A 22,844-nucleotide genomic window follows, 5' to 3' on the forward strand; every position below is an offset into this window, starting at 1 on the left:
CCCTCTGTACAGCAGCCTGGTCCGTGTAGCCCCGCCCCCTTCCGTCCCGTGTAGCCCCGCCCCCTTCTGTCCTGTACTCGGCGCTGTCACACAGCACAGGTGAGGGGAGGGAGGAGGCTTTTCATGCTGCAGGTGCCCGCTGCCAGTGCCTGTCATACAGTGACAGACACAGCACTGGCAGCTGCACCAGCAGCAGGGGGGACAGGACGGCGCAGCAGGGAAGGGATGCAGAGCAGGGGAAGCGCCTCTCCGTCCCAGCGCCTCCCTCCAGTGGCAAACGCAGGATTTGCATGGGGGGGTTTCCAGAACTGGGCGGAGCCAATCACGGGGGTGGAGACTGAGGTGACCCAGTATATGCTGGGTCCGTAAAACTAGTGTGTGTGTGTGTGTGTGTGTGTGTGTATGTATATATATATATATATATATACACATATATCTACACACACACATATATATATATATACATACATACATACATACACACACACACACACACACACACATACATACATACATACATACACACACACACACACACACACACACATACATATACACGGGTGGTCTTCAGTATGCCGGCGGTCGGGCTCCCGGCGACCAGCATACTGGCGACGGGAGCCTGACCGCTGGCATACCGACACTTATTCTCCCTCGTGGGGGTCCACGACCCCCCTGGAGGGAGAATAGAATAGTGTGGCGCGCGTAGCGAGCCCGCAAGGGGCTCATTTGCGCTCGCCACACTGTTGGTAAGCCGGCCTCCCGGCGCCGGTATGCTGGTCGCCGGGAGGCCGGCCGCCGGGAGATCGTAGTGAACCCATATACATAGCATATTAAACATGCATATATATATATATATATATATATATATATATACATACAGTACACATATATATACACATGTGTGTATATATATATATATATATATATATATCATATGTGTGTGTGTGTGTGTGTTTATATGTATGTATGTATGTATATACATGTGTATATATGTAGGCACATGGATATATATGTACTATAATTAAAATAAAGTAAACTTTTATTGCACTTGCAAGTGCCACCAGGAAGACAGCAGGCTGCAGAGGACGCTAGACAGTCATTAATGTCATTAATAATACTCATGCAGCTTAAAAAAAAAAAAAAAAAAAAAATTTTTTTTTTTTTTAGTGGAGGGGGGTTTCTGGGTACTCGGAAACCCCCCCTGGGTGCGCCGCTGCCCTGCACTGCATCCCTTCGCTGAGCGGGTAGCGCCGGGCCTGGGTGTGTATATGTGTGAATTGTGTGTGTGAGGTATGTCTGTGCGCGCGCTTTATGGACGCTACTACTGAGGGGGCATTACGTATAATGACGCTACTACTGGGGGGGGGCATTACATGTAAGAACGCTAATACTACGGGGGGGCATTACGTATAACGACGCTACTACTGGGGGGGCATTACATGTAAGAACGCTACTACTACTGGGGGGGGCATTACGTATAACGACGCTACTACTGGGGGGGGGCATTACATGTAAGAACGCTAATACTACGGGGGGGCATTACGTATAACGACGCTACTACTGGGGGGGGCATTACATGTAAGGACGCTAATACTACGGGGGGGCATTACGTATAACGACGCTACTACTGGGGGGGCATTACATGTAAGAACGCTACTACTACTGGGGGGGGCATTACGTATAACGACACTACTACTGGGGTGCACTACGTATAAGGACGATACTAGTACTGGGGTGCACTACGTATAAGGACGCTACTACTACTGGGGGGGCATTACGTATAAGGACGATACTACTACTGTGGGGGGGGCATTACTTATAAGGACGATACTAGTACTGGGGTGCACTACGTATAAGGACACTACTACTACTGGGAGGGCATTACTTATAAGGACGATACCAGTACTGGGGTGCACTACGTATAAGGACGCTACTACTACTGGGGGGGCATTACGTATAAGGACGCTACTACTACTGGGAGGGCATTACTTATAAGGACGATACCAGTACTGGGGTGCACTACGTATAAGGACGCTACTACTACTGGGGGGGCATTACGTATAAGGACGATACTACTACTTGGGGGCATTACGTATAAGGACGCTACTATTACTGGCAGGGCATTACGTATAACAATGCTACTACTGGGGGGAGGGCATTACGTATAAGGATGCTACTACTGCGCGGAGCATTATGTATAAGGACGGTACTACTACTGGGGGCGCATTACGTATAAGAACGCTACTACTACTGGGAGGGCATTACGTATAAGGACGCTACTACTACTGGGGGGACATTACATATAAGGACGCTACTACTACTGGTGGGGCATTACGTATAAGGACGCTACTACTTCTGGGGGGAATTACGTATAAGGACGCTTCTACTACTGGGGGTGCACTACGTATAAGGACGCTACTACTACTGGGGGGTATTACGTATAAGGACGCGTCTACTACTGGGGGTGCACTACGTATAAGGACGCTACTACTACTGGGGGGCATTATGTATAAGGACGCTACTACTACTGGGGGGCATTATGTATAAGGACACTACTACTACTGGGGGGCATTATGTATAAGGATGCTACTATTACTGGGGTGCATTACATATAAGGACGCTACTACTACGGGTGGGGCAGTACGTATAAGGTTAATAAGATTGTGCTACATTGTGGCGTAATTTTAAATGGGGGTACTATTGTGTGGCCATGCCCCTTACTTGTGAGACCACACCCCTTTTCCCGGCGCGCACCAAAGGAATATGGGAGGGCGCAAATTTATAGTTTGCAGGGGGGCGCCGAACACCCTAGCACCGGCCCTGGTGCCAGGTTCTCCAGACCGGGACCTAAACATCTGCTTATATAAGCTAAGCCCACTGCACCTCCTGTTTTGGGTGAGAACTCATTTCTATAAGCACAAGGCACTTTGCAGTCATATCTGCTCCTTGTATATATGTGAATACTGTTTTTATTGATATGTTTTGAGTGTAATAAAGTGCGTTTTATATTTTGCCTAAAACCACAGTTGTAAATTTGTTCATACTGTGGTTAATGAAATGGCTATATAAATAGGAATCACTTTCACTCTTGTGTTATATATGCATCGTATGCACCTAGCGTCAGTGTCTTCCACTCCATTGTTTTTCTATTGATGTTGCAAGGGATTGTGTTTGTCCCCTTTTTGTGGTGAAACAAGGCAGCCAGGTATGTTTTATTGCGCAGACTGAGTGAGGGTCTTTTTTTCTTTAAAGTAAATGTCTTAGCACTTACTGTGCTCAACAGTTATTCTGCTGCAACAACCTGCAGCCACCATCCACCATGATCTTCTGGCACAGCCATGTCCACAGTCCCTGGCACTACAAACTGCAGCCTACTCACTGGCTGCTAACAGGCATCAGTGCACCATGTACTGGGTGTATGGGATTTTTAAACTCCTCTCCTGCTTCTGACTTCCTGCTGGCTGTGGGTGAGCTGGAAAACCTGGAATTCTATTTTTCCACTTTGAGTTGTGCAGTCCATAAACCCTGGAGTTTCACACTTCTACTCCAGGTGGAGAATGTGCAGGTCTTGTTTTTCTCTCCCTTGGAGGGAGCTGATCACATGATTGATTCATATGCTCCCCCATGTTAATTGCTTGGGTGCATCACGGAGTCTTACAGCAATTTATGTTTTTACCTGATCATTTATTTTCTAACTATATAGCAACCCAATATGTCCTCCCTTGAACGTGTTATATTTTTCATAACCAGCTTGGGATGTCACATGGAAGCGAAGGGTGAGTCCTAAGATATACATTCTGGGGGCGTGAACAGTTTACCTATAAGTCAGGATTGCCATGAAGTTGTTCAAAGAAAAGATATTATCTGGTAAATCATAATTTGCTTATATATGAACCAATGCAAAATAATAACGTGATAGCGCTTTTTATTACTATACAAAAAAATTAAAGGAAAATATAATGCAAAGCATGCTTTAATAAGATGGATTAGTATTATATACACAATGGCTGTACACTTTAAATGGCAGTGAAGGACGTCTGCTTTGATCCGAGGTAGCGATAGTCTAAACAATGCTTTACAATGGATTATTCCTTTGCAGGTAAAACCTATGAAACCTGTTTATTTTTTAGGGTCAAGATCAACAGTCCAGATTGGTTGAGAAAGTGCATTGAAATTTACAATTACGGAAAAGTCCTGTGTCTGTGTTCTGTTAAGCAAGGGGTCCTTGATAATGATCGCAGTGATAGTAAGAGAAAGCTGGATCCTTGTGTGGAAGAAAAAATTGTGGTGATTCCGCACAAGGGGGGTAATTCCAAGTTGATTGCAGCAGGAATTTTGTTAGCAGTTGGGCAAAACCAGGGAGGCAGATATAACATGTGCAGAAAGAGTTAGATTTGGGTGGGTTATTTTATTTCTGTGCAGGGTAAACACTGGCTGCTTTATTTTTACACTGCAAATTAGATTGCAGATTGAACACACCACACCCAAATCTAACTCTCTCTGCACATGTTATATATGCCCCCCTGCAGTGCACATGGTTTTGCCCAACTGCTAACAAAATTCCTGCTGCAATCAACTTGGAATTACCCCCAAGATTCTGAGGATAAGTCTGAACCGTAATCCATACTACTTCAGTCATACATACCCTCCAACATTTTACACATAAAAATCGGTACAAATTAGAAAAGGGGGCAATTGGCCACGGGTAAAGGGGGCTTGGCCATGCCCCTTTTCCTATACTTTCAATGGAAGTTTGGAGAGCCAAAAATCGGTACAGACCATTAAAAAAAAGTACCGTCCCTGCCAGGGCCGGTGCTAGGGTGTTCGGCGCCCCCCTGCAAACTCTAGATTTGCGCCCTCCCATATTCGTGCCGGGAAAAGGGGTGTGGGCTCACAAGTAAGGGGCATGGCCACACAATAGTACCCCCATTTAAAATTACGCCACAATGTAGCACAATCTTATTCCTCTTATACATAATGCCCCACCCGTAGTAGTAGCGTCATATGTAATGCACCCCAGTAGTAGTAGCATCCTTATACATAATGCCCCCCAGTAGTAGTAGTATCCTTATACATAATGCCCCCCCCAGTAGTAGTAGCATCCTTATATGTAGTGCGCCCCCAGTAGTAGACGCGTCCTTATACGTAGTGCACCCCCAGTAGTAGAAGCGTCCTTATACGTAATTCCCCCCTAGTAGTAGTATCGTCCTTATACATAATGCCCCACCCCAGTAGTAGTAGCGTCATTATGCGTAATGCCCCCCTGTAGTAGTAGCGTCCTTATACGTAGTGCACCCCCAGTAGTAGAAGCGTCCTTATACGTAATTCCCCCCTAGTAGTAGTATCGTCCTTATACGTAATGGCCCCCCCAGTAGTAGCGTTGTTTCACAAAATGCCCCCCCAGTAGTAGTAGCGTCCTTACATGTAATGCCCCCCCCCCAGTAATAGCGTCATTATACGTAATGCCCCCCCAGTACTACCATCCATAAAGTGCGCGTACACAGACTTACCTCACACACACACACACACAATTCACACATATATACACACACACACACACACACACCGTATGCACACACACACCATATACACACACACACACACACCGTATGCACACACACACCATATACACACACACACACACACCGTATGCACACACACACACACACACACCATATACACACACACACACCGTATGCACACACACACCCACCATATACACACACACACACACACACACAGACACACACACACACACAGACACACACACCATATATACAAACACACACTTCTCTCTCACCCTCTACTTACCTAAGCCAGTCTCCCTCGGTACAGCAGCCTGGTCCATGTAGCCCCGCCCATTCTGGCCCGTTTAGCTCCGCCCCCTTCCGTCCCGTACACAGCCGCTGTCACACAGGTGAGGGGAGGGGAGGGAGGAGGCTTTTCACGCTGCAGGTTCCGCTGCCAGTGACTGTCACAGTCATACAGTGACAGACACAGCAGCAGCAGCAGGGGGGCCAGGACGGCGCAGCAGGGAAGGAATGCAGAGCAGGGGGAGCGCCTCTCCGTCCCAGCGCCTCCCTGCACTGCATCCCTTCGCTGAGCGGGTAGCGCCGGGCCTGGTCCCTGCTAAAAAGGTACAGTTGGAGGGTATGGTCATATGTAATGAACATGTAAATCAACCAGAAAAAAACAACAAAAAAACACTTTTGTGAGGCACTCTTAATAGTGTAAAAATTGCTCTTAAAATATCCATGGCTAAAGGGACTGCCTCCAAGTCTGTTGTCACATAGACAGCATAAACATACCTGACATGGGTGTAGAACAGCAGGGTATGGAATTCAGTCCAGCACTATTGCAGACACCTGTCAGCTTTCTGTTAAAATTGTTTCAGACACAAGAGACAGGACTCCTGATGGTGAACTAGTCGCCTGGGTGATAGGCCAGGGAGGGTGGCTACTGCTAGGGGTCCTGGATCAATGGTCTCTGGAGAATTTACACTCTGTATGCTAAGAACTGCTGTGAACTATTTTGAAAACCTGTGACTTAATGATAACTGCTAATGTTTAGTTGTAAATTGCCTGTCTCTGGAAAAGCTATAGAAAAATAAACCTGCACTTTGGAACTTTGGTGGTCATTCTGAGTTGTTCGCTCGCTAGCTGCTTTTAGCAGCATTGCAAACGCTAGGCCGCCGCCCTCTGGGAGTGTATCTTAGCTTAGCAGAATAGCGAACGAAAGATTAGCAGAACTGCTACTAAATATTTTCTTGCAGTTTCTGAGTAGCTCCAGACCTACTCCTAGATTGCGATCAGCTCGGTCCGTTTAGTTCCTGGTTTGACGTCACAAACACGCCCTGCGATCGGCCAGCCACTCCCCCGTTTCTCCAGACACTCCCACGTTTTTTCCTGACACGCCTGCGTTTTTTAGCACACTCCCGGAAAACGCTCAGTTACCACCCAGAAACGCCCCTTTCCTGTCAATCACTCACCGATGAGCAGTGCGACTGAAAAGCACTGCAAAGACAACAGCAAATCTGCTAAGTTTTTAGTTAAATAACTTAGCGCATGCGCGCTGCGTACCATGCGCATGCGCATTTAGCAACAAATCGCAGCATAGCGAAAATCGTCAACGAGCGAACAACTCGGAATGACCACCTTTATCCAGTGCATGTGATCCTTGTCACATTTGGTGCCCAAACAGGGACCCTTCTGCTGGATGTTTTAATGCAGCAAAGAGTCCTGGAAGGTAACTGGATCTATCCACAGGAGCAGTAACACGTGTTGCAGGACGCTACCCACTGTACCGCAACTTGGTGAGACTGAACCACACTGGCCACAGCTGGGTAAGTGAGCCGGGCAGGCCACCATTAAATGGCAATTGTTCACAATTTATGATTGCGTATGTGAATTAGAGGCCAAGAAAGGCTGTATAGTGTGTTTACTTATGGCAGTGTGACCAGTAGAGGCGAATCACACACAAATACAGATGTTTCAACTGGCTTGCCCGAAGATTTGGTCAAGCCTGCTAAGTTTCTTCATAAATTGAATCACTGTGTAAAATGGAGGAGTTTTGGAAGAGGTTTGCTGAGATGGCTGCTGGTCAGTAAACCCTTATACCCAGGGCCGGTTCAAGGGCGCTCTGCGCCCCGGACAGGAAAAGGGGTGTGGCCTAATACAGGGGGCGTGGTCAGTTACGCCCCCTGTACATTGTTAGCGCCGCTTGAATGCTGAGCGGTGCGCTATGACGTCATCGCGCACCGCACAGCAAAAGGTCCTCTCCACGAAGGGAAACTAGACGCTATGCGTCTAGTTTCCTTCGTGGAGAGGACCTTTGCTGTGCGGTGCGCGATGACGTCATCGCGCACCACTCAGCAAAGTTACTCTCCACAAAGGGAAACTAGACGCATAGCGTCTAGTTCCCTTCACAGGAGGCGGACGGGGACGGCAGCGGGCAGCGGAGGCGGACGGGGGACACAGCGGGCAGCAGTGGCGGATCTTGCCACGGTGCGGCGCCCTCCGGAAGGCGGCGCCCCGGGCAAAAGTCCTGCTTGCCCGTGGCAAGATCCGCTACTGCTTATACCGGGCCAGCAAACCCAGATCCAGTTGCTGCATGAGGAATTGGTAAGGAATGGTGGAATGGTGGACAGGAGTCAGAGGTGCTGCAGAAACTGACACCGTCAGATGCTATAGAAGCATTTATGTGCACCTTTGAATGCCCTGCTGCCAGGCTAAAATGTCCAGAAGGGCAATGTGTGACAAAGTTAGCTTGCTGTCTTACAGGGGAAGCTCAAAGAACCTATGTGGATTTGACTGTGGCTGAGGCCAATTCCTATCCTCTCCTAATAGAGGCTATCCTCGCCAGGGTTGGTGTGATGGCCACAGCAAAGCCCAGAAATTCCACGATTGGTGACTGAACCCCTCTGAGGCTCCAAGGGTTCAGCTGGTGAAACTGACCAGGCTAGGTAGAGCCAGCTATAGCCAGATAAGAGTACTCCTCAGCGCATAATGTAGGTTGTTGCCTTAAACCATTTCTGTGTTGGTGTTAGATCCTGCTATACAACAGTGGGCTCTTTAGGCTGATCCCCAAACATTTGGAGAGTTAGCAGTAGTGGTTAATCGGTATCTGATCCTTGGAAAAATGAATAAAACTAAACAATGGTTAGGACCAGTACCTAAGCTCAGGACTCAGGTACCGATTGTTAAAAAGGATAACTTGCCCATGGCTGTATGTTTAACTGTGGTAAACCTGGTCATGTATGCCGGGACTGCCCAGACCGGGGAGAGCCAATTGACTGTAGTGCGGGCAAAAAAGCTTGCCCTGTTGTTAACATATTTGCAGGGAATATTTCCTCAGCAGGAACCACTCTGTTCCGGGTGGTAACAACGCAGTAGAGGGCCGGGAGGTCTGGGCTTTGGTGGACACAGGTAGTGAACTATTATTGCAGCTAACCTGGTTAGAAAATGGGCTGACCAAGTTTTACCCTCATTTAAGGTACTGTGTGTCCATGGAGATGTGGTGGAATACCTTCGTGTACAAATGCGGATGCTGTTAAAAAGATGACCACTTAAGATAGTATCTGCGGTAGCTTGTAGGTCTCCCTATCCACTGATTTTGGGTCATGATTTACCGCTATAATAAGAGGTAATCACTTGGCACAGGTGCCAAAAAAGACGGGAACAGTGATGAGCCAGAGCGCTGTAACTGTAAAACCCACCTCGGCAGGTGAACAGCAAGAAGAAAGTGGTTCAGAAACTAACTGGTTACCTATCGATAAAAATGTTTCCTTACAGGACTTTTCTCGTGATCAACAGAATAAGGGAAACCTTATAAGTGCTTTTGAGAATGTGGTGATGGTAAATGGTTACATAAAAAGTGCTGTACCACCTATAGGCATACCACATTTTATGCTGAAAAATTATTTACTGTACCGGGTTGCTTATTTGCAAATGAAAAAGGTTGAATAGTTGCTAGTTCTCATAAAACATGAGCAGGCGGTCTTGAGGGCAGCTCATACGCATTTGTGGGGTAGACATTTTAGAGAGAAGAAAACTCTCCAACGAATTCAATTAAAGTTCTTTTGGCCAGGCATTTATGCCATGGTGAAAAAGTATTGCCAAGAATGCCCAGTGTGCCAGAGTAATCACACTGACCAGAGTTTAGAGCACCGAATTGGTATGGACATTGTAGGTCCAGTGGAAAAATCTGCTTGTGGGTATCGGTATATTTTATTGGCAGCTGACTACGCCACCAGGTATCTTAAGGCGATACCGCTGCAAAATATTAAATCTAACACTATCGCTCGGGAAATGGTAATGTTGTATACACGCTTGGGAATTCCAAAAGAGGTCTTGATAGACAAGCATACACCTTTTATGTCTAAAGCTGGCCATACACCTAAATATTTATTGTCAGATCTGGCTGGTTGGAATGAAAATCTGGTAATGTATGGGAGCAAATGACAATTGATCATTTGCTCCTAAACACTGAAAAATAGACAGAAATGGTCAATCAGGCAAATTGGTTAAATTCATTAGATTTACCCAATTTGTCTGAATGACTGTTTTTGTCAGTTTTATGGCATTTAGGAGCAAATGGTCAATTGTCATTTGCTTCCATACATTACCAGATTTTCATTCCAACCAGCCAGATCTGACAATAAATCTTTAGGTGTGTGGCCAGCTTAAGTTCATGAAAGACCTGTTGGGAGTTCAAAGAATTAACACCTCAGTGTAGTATCCGAAAACAGATGGGTTAGTGGAACGCTTTAACCAAATCCTTAAGCAGATGGTAAGGTGGGAGAGATTGGGACCAGGATAAGAGAGATTGGGACCAGATCTTGCCTTATGTAATGTTTGCGAGGTGCCCCAGTTATCTACAGGATTTAGCCACTTTGAGCTCCTTTATAGTAGACAACCTAGAAAAATCATAGATCTCTTAAAGGAGGGTTGGGAACAACTGTTCTTAAAGCTAAATATAGTTCAATTTGTGTCTCAACTGTATGGCTGCGTAAGTCAAATTGAGCCACTTGAAAAAGAACACAACAAACTCAGCTTGGCAATGTCAAAATCATAATTGTGATGTTACAGCTGTGAACCACTCCTTCAAACCAATGTTTTGGTTCTCACCTGTGAAAGTAAGTTGTATGCCCATTGGCAGGGTCCTTATGAGATATTAGAAGCAATAGGGCTGTTAATTATAAAGTACGCCAAGATGGTAGAAGGAAAGAGGTACAAATTTACCATGTTAATTTGTTATAGCTTTGGAAGGGAAGTACCAGTCAACCTTCTCTATTAGCTGTGAAAACTCCCGCTTGTCAGGTGCATATTGAATCTCCATTAAGGGGGTTATTCAGAGTTGTTAGCAAACCAAAAGAGTACACTAATGGGCAAAACCATGTTGCACTGCAGGTGGGGCAGATGTAACGTGCAGAGAGATTTAGATTCGGGTAAGTTATATTGTTTCTGTGCAGGGTAAATACTGGCTGCTTATTTTTACACTGCAATTTAGAATTCAGTTTGAACATAATCCCACCCAAATCTAACTCTCTATGCACATGTTACATCTGCCTCTCCTGCAATGCACATGGTTTTGCCCAATTGCTAACTTTTTCAGTTTGCTAACAACTCTGAATAACCACCTAAGTTGGAAGATTTGTATAAGATATTCCTTTTACATCTTATTGGAAATATAACTTTTCTTTTGCATAATTTAAAATCCATGCATTTATCACTGCTAGCCCACATTGCAATATTAAAAAGTGTAATTTTTACAAAATTATGGGCCTAATTCAGATTTGATCGGTGCTGCAAATTTGTTAGCAGTTGGGCAAAACCATGGCCCTCATTCCAAGTTGTTCGCTCGCTAGCTGCTTTTAGCAGCATTGCAAACGCTAGGCCGCCGCCCTCTGGGAGTGTATCTTAGTTTAGCAGAATAGCGAACGAAAGATTAGCAGCACTGCTACTAAATAATTCCTTGCAGTTTCTGAGTAGCTCCAGACCTACTCCTAGACTGCGATCACCTCAGTCCGTTTAGTTCCTGCTTTGACGTCACAAACACGCCCTACGTTCGGCCAGCCACTCCCCCGTTTATCCAGCCACTCCTGCGTTTTTACCTGGCATGCCTGCGTTTTTTAGCACACTCCCTGAAAATGCCAAGTTGCCGCCCAGAAACACCCACTTCCTGTCAATCACACTACGATCACTCGAGCGTTGAAAAAACGTCGCTCGAGCTTGTGTAAGTCTCCAAAGTTTTGTGTTAAATTACTTAGCGCATGCGCGCTGCGTACCATGTGCATGCGCATTTTCCACCTGATCGCTGCGTTGCGAAAAAACGGCAACGAGCGAACAACTCGGAATGACCACCCGTGTGCACTGCAGGGGAGGCAGATATAACATGTGCAGAGGGAGTTAGATTTGGGTGGGGTGTGTTCAATCTGAAATCTAAATTGCAGTGTAAAAATAAAGCAGCCAGTATTTACCCTGCACAGAAACAAAATAACCCACCCAAATCTAACTCTCTCTGCACATGTTATATCTGCCACACCTGCACATGGGTGGTCATTCTGACCTGATCGCTCGCTGCTGTTCTTCGCAGTGCAGCGATCAGGTCAGAACTGTGCATGCGCCTCCGCCTCAGTGTGCCCGCGCATGGCTGACAGCCGACGGCTGTCATTGCCTAGCGATCACCTCTGCCTGATTGACAGGCAGAGGCAGTCACTGGGCTGGAGGGGGTGGCACGGCGGCGTGTGGCCGCTATTTAGTAAGCGCGGTCCAGCCAACGCATGTGTCACACGTAGCCGCTGCCACCCAGGCAGCGACGAGTAGCTCCCGGCCAGCACGCAAAAGCTGCGCTGGCCGGGAGCTACGCCTGAAGTGCAAAAGCATCACCGTTGTGCGATGCTTTCGCACTTCTGTGACGGGATAGGGACTGACATGTGGGGCGGATTAGCCCTGTGCTGGGCGTCCCCCCGCATGTCTGTGTTCCTGATCGGAGCTGTGCTAAATTTAAATACATGAGTGACCCCGCTGAAGATGGGGTAGAGTTACAAGCAGCACACATAACCATGTCAACAGACATCTTACACAACTGTAACACAGCACAGCCCACTGACCAACACCTCCACACAGACCCTAGAGAGTCCCTGGAGTGACACTGAGGAGCGGACACCAGCACACAGAACACAATGTGTTGGAATATGTGTATGACCTAATAGTAGTGCAGCGGCACTACCGGTGGTGTGCTCCCCCCTGTCTATGACCCCCTGGTAGCAATCTTGTAATCTGTAACAGCGTGGGTCCTGGAGGTGCAGCGTGCATGCAGCCTTGATGATCCACAGCAGCAGGGAAATGACGCCTTCCCACCGCCGGTCCCGCTCCAGGAAGCCCCACCCCTTGCAATGGCGCGCGGTCCCAATCATAGATTATACTGGCCACGTTATAACAAATATCAGAAAATGTATTGTACAGTCCACACAGAGCCTTGAAACAGTGAGCACTGCTGGGCAACAGCCCTGAGCCAGTTTGTCCGTGGCGGGCACTGCAGCTCTGGGCCCGTGACCGCCGCGTGACTTGCCGCCAAAACTGCATCGGGGACCCACTAATTGGGACCCCGCTGTAACACTCACCGCATCTTGTAACTTCGCCATCTGTTAGAGGGTGGCGGCTAGCTGCTGGAGTGGGCACACATACTAACGATGTGTGATCAGCGCCTCAGGAGCTCAGTGTCCTGTCAGCTGGGATTACAAACCATTAACCCACAGGGGATTGGTTCGGTTCCCCTTCTAAGTCCCACGAAGCAGGTAGCCTGGCTGCCAACCAGAGCTACCTGAAAATAATAAACTGAAATAAAAACAATGGAAACTCTCTGGAGCTCCAGAGAAATGCACATGGCTTCTGGGCACATTTTTCTAAACTGAGTCTGGTAGAAGGGGCATAGAAGGGAGGAGCCAGCTCACACATACACACTAAAGGTTTTAAAGTGCCAGGCTCCAGTGGACCCAATCTATACTCCATGGTACTAAAGTACCTCAAAGCTTATCTAGAACATATACGGCACAATGAGATTATGAGTGTGGGGAAGTTTCTCCTTTGGATCCTGGGAGTCATCATAATTATTGGTTTGATATTCAGGTGTGTTCAAATTCTAACGCGGCGCAAGCACGGCACAAATTTGATGAGTCTAAGGAGCGAGGGAGCTGTTATAGCAGCAGATTTAATCTGCGATCCATCCATAGAGACAGCGTTATGATGAGGATTGCAAATGAATTTCATGGCCTGTTTCTTTCACCCGTTTTTCTTTGTCTACCCCTCTGCCCAGATACATCCAACTGGAAAAGACGTCAGCCCTACCCAAAATGTTTATGTGAATGTATTTTTATATAAGTGTCTTATCTTCATCTCTTCAACCTCCAGTTAATGGCACACATAGTCGACAGGTGATATCCACATATACTAGCACTCACATATGTTCCCCCTCCATGTATCATCAACTAAATATGCACCCCATTTGTTGGAACAAGAAGCCAAAAAGAGCTCGGCAGTGTTTGTTGACCCATTTACAGACCCTTAATACGGGATGAGAAGGATTTAATCTATACTTCGCAATACCTCGAAGCTCATCTAGAACATACACGGCACGATGATACATGCCCCTCAGACATGGATTCATGCATACATGCTTTTTACTATCCCATTAGGTCATACATTTCCCACCTACAACTCTCCCCCGATCATCCAAGCTTTTGTATATATTGTATAGGTAATATTTTTTTCCTGTTTATTGATTAGTTAGTGGCAGTTTTTTGATGACTGCCAAAGGGTGGACTGTCAAAGTCAGAAAATATTACAGTACACACATTACGTACAAACGCCACATAGATGGCCTCCGTGTGCATACGTATTCGGCCGTGTGTGCACATATTCGCAATTTGCGTATGGTCGCTCCCGCGGTCCTGCACATTTTAGAGCGTGGTATGAGTAATTACAATGGAGTTTGTACTCGCATGGAAAAGCCACAAAGACATATCATATATCTAATCCATAAATTGCATAAATCCCCCACTGTCTGCTGCCTCTTCTAAATAGCATGAAGATCGGTCCCACATAAATTAAACTCCCAGAGACTCAATTACAATGGCCTTATTTACACAAAGCTTTGAAATTCTATAAAGAAAGCAAACACCTTTGTTTACTCCTATTATTCTAGGGTAGCCTAGTTTCTATCGAAAACAATAAGTACTGGATTGTCATTGTCTTACCTGAAGACAAGACAAACAAAAAGACAATACCCAGGAACCTAGGCTGAGGAGAAACTCAATTAGCAATAGCTAACAAAAATACAAACCAGACATTTAGAAATCTGAGGTAATAACATTCATAGTCTAAACTCTTGGAGATGTATATATTTGTGTATATATATATATATATATATATATATATATATAAATAATTCCTAACAAATTGTAATAGCAGGAGTGTGTGTGTGTGTGTGTGTGTGTGTGTGTGTGTGTGTATAGATGTATATATATATATATATATATATATATATATATATGTATATCTTGAGGATGGAAATAGATAATCATATCATGTGTGGGATCATATTGTTCAGAGTCACGTAAACATTAATCTGGTGGGAATAAGAATATTATCATATATTACCACATTAAGTTATTAATAATACCAGATTTATGTATGATTATTGTGATGGGTTAAACTGGTCATGGGGCGGGAACTCAAATTCAAACAACAGAAATCACATCTCAAGTCTTAGCCATCGCCCACTTCTTGAGCTGACCAATGATCCCCGGTGCACAGGATATGTCCCACCCCCGAACCAATGGAAGAGCACACAGTGTCTATTGTATTATGTTTTGATCTACTGTATAAAGAGCCAGCTGCATGCCAGGTCACTATCACAGACTCTAAAGGTTATCTACCCAGATGACTGAGGACCAGACTGGGAAGCGCAGGCGACAAAACCAAACACGTATGTACCATTGACTGTAGCCATTATTCTATTGTATTTATTGCTTTGTTATTGTAACCCCCTTTCAGTAATAATATGTTGTGGTGTCAGAACCCGGCATTTTAAATACAAACTGGTGTCGTGTTTCCTTTCCCTGCTAAGGTATTAAAATGTATTTATAGCCACTCAGGCTGCTGCATTGTGCTAACAGCGTATAGGCCTGTGTACGCAAACTGTGTAGTCACTACGCCCTTTAGGCGTACATGCGCAGAGTGCGTACACTGTGCGACTTTGTGTACGTAAAGTTTGTGAATAACATAAAGGTGAAAGGTTAATTACCGTGGCCGCAGCGGCTCAATATTAAAGTGTGTTTAAGGTATATGCTTTTTAGTCCTGTAAGTAAACCAGCGTTTACACCAGTATTCACTAGGACATAAGAGAAAGGGTGGTCTTCTGTATACCGGCGGTCGGGCTCCCGGCGCTCAGTATACCGACGCAGGGAGCCCGACAGCCGGCATACCGACACTTATTTTCCCTCGTGGGGGTCCACGACCCCCATAGAGGGAGAATAAAATAGTGTGGCGCGCGTAGCGCGCCACCGTGCCCGTAGCGTGGCGAGCGCAGCGAGCCCGCAAGGGGCTCATGTGCGCTCGCCACACTGTCGGTAAGCCGGCGGTCGGGCTCCCGGCGCCGGTATGCTGGTCGCCGGGAGCCCGACCGCCGGCCAGCCGTAGTGAACCCAAGAGAAATAGTAAATATGCATTTTATCATGAAGTATGGCCATTTTCATAGACAAATAGAAAAATATTTAAGAACAATTGCCAACTTTTAAAAGAGGACAAAATATTTAAGGAACAATTACCAGAATGTCCTTCTTTTAGATTAGAAATGTAATTATTTTAAATGCTATAACCTTGGATATCTTTTTTTAGTTAGAAATTTATCCAATCCGATTTTGAATGTATTTACAGAGTCCGCCATTACCACCATCTCTGGCAGTGAGTTTCAAATCTTTATTGCCCTTACTGTGAAGAACCCTTTCCTACGTTGTGTACGGAATTTTCTCTCCCCTAGCCTCAGCGAGTGCTCACGTGTCTTATACAGAGTTTTATTAATAAACAAATCACCTATCGCCTTGCATTGCCCCTTTAAATATTTGAAGATATTAATGTCTCCTCTTAGACGCCTCTTTTCTAGAGTATACATATTCAACCTAGTAAAGCCGTTCTTTGTAATCTAGTGCCTCTAGCCCTTTAATCAATTTAGTAGCTCGCCTTTGAACTCTTTCGATTTTCATGATATCTCTTTTATAATGTGGTGCCCAAAATTGAACACAATATTCCAGGTGCGGATTGTCGAAGTCAAAAATATTACATAGAGAGAACATACAGACTCCACACATATGAGTCTCTAAGCTTGCAAATACGCGCAGTGAGCACAGCAATATATAGTAACATACGCATTTACACAGACATGCCACAGAGATAGATTCCACACATATTTCATACAGCACATAATTTGAACGTATCAAGCGCCAGACATCATAATGTTTTAAATGTATTTAATGGAGTAATGTCATGTATGTGTATTATTGGAGCAGAGCAAGATGGACAAGATATTTGGCGTCACAGTAACCAGATTAATGTGTAGATCAATTTGATGCCTATTAAGTTGTAGCTCATTGCAACAAGTAGATATGATTACATGTATGAAAGCTAAAGTCACTCCTATTAGAACAATGGATATTCTAAGCATGTGATGGACAGGAAACTCAGGCCAGCCCTTTTGATGTCTTCAAGGCTGAACCATGTTTGCATATGAACCGATCAGTGACTCATCATGAATGAGAAAGTTCCCTCCCCTAGACTAGTGTGTGCACTCACCCAAACTACACAGTGTATTGCTGAAGAGACACACAGAAGTCTCTGTCCTTTTTCCCCTGGGTCCTGAGCGAGATGGAGTGTTGGTAATATTTTGCTTCTGTTAGCTGGAGTTGAGAGCTAAAGATGGAGGAACTGGAGCGTAGAAAGCATTGAGCAAAATATGGTAATTGTATCGCTGGCCATGTGGCTGTATTTTGAATTAGATTGTAATAACTGCTTATTGTATAAATTGTAACCATGTATGTATGTATATATATAGATACATATTACCGGCACTCCTTAGGGTGGCTATTGCGTTTCTGTGCTGGTTGCCCTCACAAACGGAAATAGATAACTTCAAATGGTGCGGCACTCCAGACGAAAAAGATTACTCATAACGGCAGTGTTAGCAGCAACGTTTCAATGCCTTTATTGTGGCATTTTCATCAGGCTTTTAGACAAAGACATACAAAGACTCTTACCTTATATCCCCACCCGTCAGTGATTGATGCCGTTCGGGTAGCGGGACCACGCACCCGTCCCGACGGCTTCTAATGATGACGTCATCACGTCTCACGCTCTACGGCGCAGCCGGTGACCCATCGCACTGTTTCCTTAGCAACTGTAAACACATATACAAATACATACAGGGCTATAGTTGCGTGTGACATAAAAACAATCTCATATATCTAGACAGTAAAAACTGACCTATTTCATTATTAACGGTATATTACCGAGAGCGAGCAAGTAATACTAATGCAATATCAATCATAAATAGACAGCACTCCAATATAATGATTACCTGCCATATATATCGGAACCTTAATAAATTCACACTAATTACAAAATGTAACCCATATGAATTAAGGTATAATAGGGGCATATATATCTCTGTTGTAAACCTAGGCTCATTGGCTCTTAGTTAATTCTCAGTAAGATGTGCCCCTTAAGAAATTTTTTTTTAAAAAATAAGAATTATGTGCTGATGATATTGACGGATCCAGATAAATTGTATACCTAGCTATATTTTTATTATATGGCTACTGATCCACCCATTACAAAAAGTTATTGAGGCCCAAATGTTCATTGAGTCCTCTGGGTGCTAGGGTTCCCATTCGATGGATCCATCGGGATTCCATCTGTAGCAGCTTGAGGCCTCTATTGCCTCCACGTATGTTAAGGGGTACATGGTCAATCATCCTATATCGGATTGATGTTAAATTATGTCTGGCTTCCGAGAAGTGTCTAGCGACCGGTTGGTCACTACCTCCCGTAGCCAGGGCCTTCCTGATAGCGGATCTATGTGCTGTCATCCTCTCTTTAAAGCTGCGTTCTGTTTTGCCGATGTAGGATTTCCCACATGGGCAAATTATCTGGTAAACAATGTATTTAGTATTACAAGTGAGCTGGTGGCGTATATAATATTTTTTACCTGATAATGGGTGATTAAATGTGTCACCTGCCAACATAAACTGGCATGTGGTGCACGTACAACGTATACAACCAAGTTTTAATCGGGCCCCACTGAGCACTTCAACCCCCTGCTTGGGTGATATATCTGCTTTAACTAATATATCACGGAGGTTTCTACCCCTAGTGTGACAAGGCATAATTCTGGTTTCTGTCAGTGGTAGATCAGGATCTGACTGTATGATCGGCCATAATTTTTTCACTTTCTTGGTGATAATAGGGCTGGCCTGATTGTATCGGTTTACCCAAGGGAGTATCTTATTTGGTTCCCGATTTTTATCAATATTTTGTTCTGGGTATTGTAGTACTTTTTGTTTTGCTTCCAACAATACATCAATGTGATATCCCCTTGCGAGGAATTTATCGATCAATGCATTAATTTGTTGTTCTGCTAATTTACTGTCTGTAGTGATACGTTTGATTCTCAGCATTTGTGAGTAGGGTAAACCTCTCACCAATGCTCTAGGATGGGCACTGTTAAAGTGTAACAGGTTATTTCTATCAGTTTCCTTAGCATACAAACTGGTGTAGATGTTGCCCTTATCAATTCTAATAGCTACATCCAAAAAATTTACACAATCTTCTGAGATGTTATAGGTAAATTTGACCGGACCATTAGCTAAATTATAATTATCTAACACATTGATCAATTCCTGCTTTTTACCACTCCAAATAATCAACAAGTCGTCTATGAATCGCGTATAGAAAACAATCTGATTAGTAATCTGTGTACATGAAAAAAAATGCATCCTGTTCAATGCTAAACATAAACATATTGGCGTACGATGGGGCCACATTCGACCCCATCGCACAGCCAATACGCTGCAGATAAAATCTATTATCATAAATGAAAAAATTCGATGTAAGTATAAGTTGAAGTAAAAATATAGCTAGGTATACAATTTATCTGGATCCGTCAATATCATCAGCACATAATTCTTATTTTTTTTAAAAAAAATTCTTAAGGGGCACATCTTACTGAGAATTAACTAAGAGCCAATGAGCCTAGGTTTACAACAGAGATATATATGCCCCTATTATACCTTAATTCATATGGGTTACATTTTGTAATTAGTGTGAATTTATTAAGGTTCCGATATATATGGCAGGTAATCATTATATTGGAGTGCTGTCTATTTATGATTGATATTGCATTAGTATTACTTGCTCGCTCTCGGTAATATACCGTTAATAATGAAATAGGTCAGTTTTTACTGTCTAGATATATGAGATTGTTTTTATGTCACACGCAACTATAGCCCTGTATGTATTTGTATATGTGTTTACAGTTGCTAAGGAAACAGTGCGATGGGTCACCGGCTGCGCCGTAGAGTAGGTTTACCCTACTCACAAATGCTGAGAATCAAACGTATCACTACAGACAGTAAATTAGCAGAACAACAAATTAATGCATTGATCGATAAATTCCTCGCAAGGGGATATCACATTGATGTATTGTTGGAAGCAAAACAAAAAGTACTACAATACCCAGAACAAAATATTGATAAAAATCGGGAACCAAATAAGATACTCCCTTGGGTAAACCGATACAATCAGGCCAGCCCTATTATCACCAAGAAAGTGAAAAAATTATGGCCGATCATACAGTCAGATCCTGATCTACCACTGACAGAAACCAGAATTATGCCTTGTCACACTAGGGGTAGAAACCTCCGTGATATATTAGTTAAAGCAGATATATCACCCAAGCAGGGGGTTGAAGTGCTCAGTGGGGCCCGATTAAAACTTGGTTGTATACGTTGTACGTGCACCACATGCCAGTTTATGTTGGCAGGTGACACATTTAATCACCCATTATCAGGTAAAAAATATTATATACGCCACCAGCTCACTTGTAATACTAAATACATTGTTTACCAGATAATTTGCCCATGTGGGAAATCCTACATCGGCAAAACAGAACGCAGCTTTAAAGAGAGGATGACAGCACATAGATCCGCTATCAGGAAGGCCCTGGCTACGGGAGGTAGTGACCAACCGGTCGCTAGACACTTCTCGGAAGCCAGACATAATTTAACATCAATCCGATATAGGATGATTGACCATGTACCCCTTAACATACGTGGAGGCAATAGAGGCCTCAAGCTGCTACAGATGGAATCCCGATGGATCCATCGAATGGGAACCCTAGCACCCAGAGGACTCAATGAACATTTGGGCCTCAATAACTTTTTGTAATGGGTGGATCAGTAGCCATATAATAAAAATATAGCTAGGTATACAATTTATCTGGATCCGTCAATATCATCAGCACATAATTCTTATTTTTAAAAAAAAAATTTCTTAAGGGGCACATCTTACTGAGAATTAACTAAGAGCCAATGAGCCTAGGTTTACAACAGAGATATATATGCCCCTATTATACCTTAATTCATATGGGTTACATTTTGTAATTAGTGTGAATTTATTAAGGTTCCGATATATATGGCAGGTAATCATTATATTGGAGTGCTGTCTATTTATGATTGATATTGCATTAGTATTACTTGCTCGCTCTCGGTAATATACCGTTAATAATGAAATAGGTCAGTTTTTACTGTCTAGATATATGAGATTGTTTTTATGTCACACGCAACTATAGCCCTGTATGTATTTGTATATGTGTTTACAGTTGCTAAGGAAACAGTGCGATGGGTCACCGGCTGCGCCGTAGAGCGTGAGACGTGATGACGTCATCATTAGAAGCCGTCGGGACGGGTGCGTGGTCCCGCTACCCGAACGGCATCAATCACTGACGGGTGGGGATATAAGGTAGAGTCTTTGTATGTCTTTGTCTAAAAGCCTGATGAAAATGCCACAATAAAGGCATTGAAACGTTGCTGCTAACACTGCCGTTATGAGTAATCTTTTTCGTCTGGAGTGCCGCACCATTTGAAGTTATCTATTTCCGTTTGTGAGGGCAACCAGCACAGAAACGCAATAGCCACCCTAAGGAGTGCCGGTAATATGTATCTGTATTTATTGAGATCGCAGCTTGCAATCTGAATCACATGGCACCCTAAGGCTTCATTAAGTTGAATCATTCATCAGTGACTGTTTTCTTCTAAACTTGTCTTGAACTTGGTTGCTATATTGGTACACTGTTTGGACAATTTTTTTTCCCCATGGGGAGTAATCTGACAAGTACTGACCTATAAATTATTTTGGTGTAATTACTTGGAGTACATTATCCTATGAGCATTGGAAAGTGGTGGTGGACATTAATACATGTATAATATATACATACTCTGCAGACTTCTGTGATATTGATCCATAATTTTTTATCACTGTTCCCCTTGCTGGGCAACCAGCACTGTTCTCCTTGCTGGTATATATTTGGAAGTATGGTTGATGCAAATATTGAGCAACATGCAAGTGGCTTTCAGCATACAACCTATACCATTGGAGATGTGCATTCCTTTTCAGAGAGTGAAGCTGATCACATATTATATGCAGCTGAATTAGCAGAACGTTTTGAGCCCCCTCCGTTGGAGGAATTATACCGTGACCTCCTTAAATATAAAAGGAAGGAAATTGATTATTTCTACCATGGCCTCACTTTAAGTGAGTATTACAGGGCTAAAAAAATACCGCGTGGGTTAAGAGTAAAGAACTGCCCTACCATAGGGCGACATGACGGAGCATTTTGTAAAAAATGGGTGGCCACGCTCAACAAATGCTCATTTGATCTCATGCTGCTAATTATAGAACACTCAACAAAGGAAGTAAACTTATTAAAGGATAAGATCAAAGCATTTGAGGCTATACACAAAGAGAGCCTTGAAAAGGATACCAATACCAACTGGTATGACAAATTAAATGGACAACTTCAAACGTACAAACGAGATCTTGTGAAGTTTAAAAAGGAGAAAAGAGATAAAGTGGATGCTGACTATGAATTTAATTCAGTGTACCAATGGACCAGCAATAAGGAAAGAAGTGACCAAAGGAGACCATTTTTTCGGAGGAACAGATCTAAATTTGTACAAGACACCGATTCATCAACTGAGAGGGTCTCCTCTCTAAGTGAGAATGAAAATACACATG

The 22,844-nt window shown here is 44.1% G+C and overlaps 1 long non-coding RNA gene across 2 annotated transcripts; it reads left to right on the forward strand.

Moving 5' to 3' along the window:
* The first annotated feature begins 5,998 nt into the window (after window positions 1-5,998).
* Window positions 5,999-21,563, forward strand: LOC135050943 (uncharacterized). 2 transcript variants are annotated; one of them, XR_010241938.1, is made up of 3 exons: window positions 5,999-6,137; window positions 7,266-7,342; window positions 21,430-21,563. It is a non-coding gene; the product is annotated as an uncharacterized LOC135050943 (long non-coding RNA). The 2 variants fall into 2 exon arrangements; XR_010241937.1 differs by lacking the exon at window positions 21,430-21,563 and adding an exon at window positions 20,087-20,129.
* Window positions 21,564-22,844: the final 1,281 nt, after the last annotated feature.

This window comes from Pseudophryne corroboree, chromosome 2, assembly GCF_028390025.1.
Source record: "Pseudophryne corroboree isolate aPseCor3 chromosome 2, aPseCor3.hap2, whole genome shotgun sequence".
In the NCBI taxonomy this organism is placed as follows: Eukaryota; Metazoa; Chordata; class Amphibia; order Anura; family Myobatrachidae; genus Pseudophryne; species Pseudophryne corroboree.